The sequence below is a fragment of the Diadema antillarum genome, unplaced genomic scaffold (assembly GCF_040938485.1).
Source record: "Diadema antillarum isolate AM-2024a unplaced genomic scaffold, OU_Dant_1.0 scf00000141, whole genome shotgun sequence".
NCBI lineage: Eukaryota > Metazoa > Echinodermata > Echinoidea > Diadematoida > Diadematidae > Diadema > Diadema antillarum.
Window position 1 is genome coordinate 1,237,349 of NW_027271030.1, and position 4,365 is coordinate 1,241,713.

Below are 4,365 nucleotides of genomic sequence, written 5' to 3' on the forward strand. Positions count from 1 at the left end.
ACAAGGTACAAAAATGCATAATAATGATTATCTCTCTAGGATGCACAACAGATTATTAAAACACATAGAACACGGTGGTAAGTCAATTAAAATTTTGATCTAACTGTAAATGCTTAAGAAATATGCTGGAACCTACTTAACTACTTGACGTACATGCGTGTTTCCGCAATTGATGGAGAGATTTCAAACATCGTCAGTATGGTTATTATGCTGTGGCTATGAACGAAGAGAGAATTGTGTAGTTCTGTACTAAATTGATTGCTAAATATGCGTATTGCCAAATCATATTTGAACAGTGCGCTTGTTTCGTCATTTATGCTTTAAACACTGAGATATCAGATTATGTTCAAATTCAGTCAAGGTTATTTCTATTGTTCATATTTTCCACGACATCAAACATTCATGCCATGGTGTTTCTATGTGTTGTATCATACATAATTCATGCTAACATGTTTATGAGTGTGTAGTGTGATAAAGATGACCCGATGACTGCAATATCAATCAGTTATCAGCTTTCTGAAAACAAATCATTTCAATCAATATATTATTCGCCATCAACGTGAATATCGTTATTTGTCTTGAGCTCTCACGTTTCGTTATTCACACTCACGTTTTTCTTTAGTGCAAGAAGCAGTGAAATTATGAGCAGGTGGATGAGACGAAGGCAGAATACGTGGGCTATGAAAGGAGATTGATGTTCCGCTGAGGAGCTGTAACTCCCTTAATATCACTTCGATCTATAATGGGCAGCAAGATGCATCGTTCACGTTTGAATCAAGACAGAGATCATTCTTTTGCGGCATTTGAAGCAGCGATTCAGAAGAAATGCATACAGTGGCTTTGATTATCTTCTTGTGAAGTATCAGCTAAGTAATTGCGTGTTTGAGTTAAGAATCGACTGCCCTAGACGCTATTTACAAAAAGGACGAGAATTTGGGAAGCAAACTTAGCAAAAAAAATAATAAATAGATAAAAAATCAGTTTTTGTATTCAAATCTTAATTTTCGACTTCTGTTTGAAATGAAATGCATACATATAGAAATTTAGATATGAGGAAATATGACTATTTTACTCAATAAACCATAACTGTTGACAATTTATTCTATGGATAATTTTATCATAACTATTGTGCACGTACTTAACATTGATTGTACAGATTAAAATTGTGACATTGGTTGTCTCTATCCCTACCTCACATTTTAGAAGTATTTTGAAGCACTAAAGCTGGGTCTTTGTTTCATCTGCAAATTGTAATGCCTTCAGTACAGAGAGATAAATAGAGAAAGGAGGAGGAGGAGGAGGAGGAGGAGGAGGAGAGAGAGAGGGAGAGATGGGAAGGGGTGAGTGGTAAACTAATGAAGGCTATAAGCTAAAAGTGAAGTCTTTCCAATTCTGATTCGATCGTCCTTCCTCCAACTCTGTATGTTTTTATGCGAATCATTAAAGAGTTACCCCCACGAAGACCCTTGGTGGGATTCTCTCTTTCTCAGCCCAAGCACTACTGTAAGTGACCGCGGGCAAAGGACCTTGTGTTATCTTCTTTAAGACAGAGAGAGGAGTGTGTGTAAAGGAAGTGTACCATAGGTGCGCTAGCTTGTTATTAGCATAACAATAGATGGTTTATAGCGGGCTGTCAGGCCATCCTCTACAAGATTGGTACACAGTATCGCAGCAAAAGGTGCTGTCGATATTGCAATAAGACACAAACAACAAACGAATACAAAAACTGAAATCAACAGGCTGAATATATTCCACCATATTCAGCTAACCCGAAAATCTTAACATATTGTTTTTAAAGGGGATGGCGAGTAACCGATCAGTGGGAATCAGTGGGAATGCTGAGGGATGATTGTTCCAATCCTTGTGGGATTTATGTAAGAGTACATTATATATCTACTGTTGTGTGAAAATTATTTGCTTCAGAACGGTCTCATATTCAAGTAATGTGCAGATTAATGCCCCGTCACTGACCAGGGACGCTTACCTGGAAACATTAAACTGCACATTACTTGAATATGAGACCATTCAGAAGCAAATAATTTTCACACAAGAATAGATATATAGTGTACTCTTAAATGAATCCCACAAGGATTGGAACAATCATCCTCCAGCATTCCCACTGGTTCCCACTGATCAGTTACTAGCCATCCCCTTTAAAGGAAGTAAACTAATAAATTTTACTTCTCTTTTTTTTTGTTCTTGATCTCCAAATGCTCGTCAATTCTTATCATAAGAAAATATAAATCGATGCGTAAACGTATGAAATGAGGTAGAAAGGAAGCATATATATATGTACATATATATATATATATATATATATATATATATATATATATATACATACATATAATCTAACGAAAACGGAGAAACTCAAAAAGTTTACAACGATGAAAGTCGAACCAAAACTATATACTGGTACTGGTAACAGCAGAAGGAGTAGCAGAAAAGGTACAATTTCATGGATCCAAAAACACTAGTCATTATATATATATATTTTTTTTTTTACGATGTACGTCTTGTGTACCAGTTACGTTGTTATTATCATATTTTATTTTGTAGCAAAATAACGATCAGAAAACAAAAACACCAACAATTTAGATTTAACATTGATTGCTGACGGTAACTTACTTTGAAGAACATTAAGAGAGTATTTCCTTGACCAACTGTAATTTCACTTCCGCTCCTACACGATAAAAAAAAAATGAATGTGTGCTAATTCTAAGGTGACTAACTACGTTGTAATCTAAATGGATTCTAAATCTAGTAGATAATACTCTTTGGAAATGTTTTTAAGCTTGTTGATCTAAAGGAAAATTTAATTAATAATCTATTCAGAGTATTATGTACAGGTATTCAATGTATAATTCTTCAATGTGTTACCATTTTAGATTATCTTGGACAATGAGTGACAAGCATTGACAAGTATGCGATTTTCTTATAGATTTTCCACTGAGACATTGATATTTTGATAATGGTTGTGATTACAATGGAATGATTGAGACAGAAAAATAATCTTTATAAACACATAAATGATTACATGCATGCGTGATTAGTTTTAAAAAAAGATTTTCAAAATTATCTACTTCTTTGGCTTAGATACAATAATAATCTCAAATTTGAAACCTTAAATGGCTTCCACCTATTGTATTTGAATATCATCACTTGATTACATTGTGTTGTTTCTAGGTAAACAGCAACGATTCCCTAATTGAACACTCCTGCCGAAAAACTAGGTAGACCCACTTTCATACTTTCATCGAGGGGATTTGATTTTATTGTTTCTACGTTACATTCATACATTGATAATTGTAAGATACTTTGTGGCTGTTCTTTAGTATATACTTTCATGACACACCTTATAGGTTCCCACCCCCTCCCCTCTCCCCCTCTTCCTCATCCCCCTCTCTTCTTCTCTCTCTCTCTCCTTTCTTCCGCGGCCTAGCGGGCTGCTAATGCTGCATATAACTGAGTGGTAGGGAGAGCGCCTGTTGTTCGCTGGGCTGTGTGGGGTATAAAGGCGCTGACCACGTACAAAGGAGCGCTCCATGGTAACCTACGTCAACTAACGGGGCAAAGATGACCCCCTCGAGTTAAGTCCCAAATACTTTCTGGACACAAACAATAGGAGGGGGGAGATTACTCAAGATAGAACGTTGTTGACTCAAGCACATCCCGTCCGCCATCAGTAAGAGTTACGGGACAGTTTGAAGCATTACCTCCAACATCGCTGAGAATCATGGAATGATGTAGATTTTCAGGCCTAAAAGTAAGTAACAATTACGATTCTTCGATACACCTAAGGCCAGTCTTTTCAGGATTTGTATCAGGTTTGGTAAGTAATAGCTTATGAGCAGATTTTGATATGTTTGTCGGCATGTGGTTGGTGCTATGGCGCAGATGTTGACGTGTGATATTTACTAATCAATAGCTACTGTTTCCTTTACCCCCTATACAGATCACAGCAAGCTGGTCCCATCTAGACAACGGGTAGCCGAGAGGAACATCCTCACCGACATATTTCAGAGGTTCTTATTTTGGATATAATACATGCAGCGAGTGTAAACTTTGAAAAGGATATTGGTTAACGTGATCAGAGACTGATTTCATCTGCTCGGTAAATATTTCTATTGGTGTCGGCGTGATAAACGTTGGGGTTTGCCGATATCTCGATTGAACACTTCTCCACTGCGTGGTTCGCCAGTCCACCTTGAATGTCTGCAAAATGGTAAAACCATCATGGCAACCCAAGAGAAATATCTGATTGTCTGGACGAAAGCTCATCGTAAGATTTCTGACTTATCATAGAACAATCCTCCTCTAGGATTTTTAAGGGACAGTTTTTTAGGGGACCGCCCTGCAGCAATC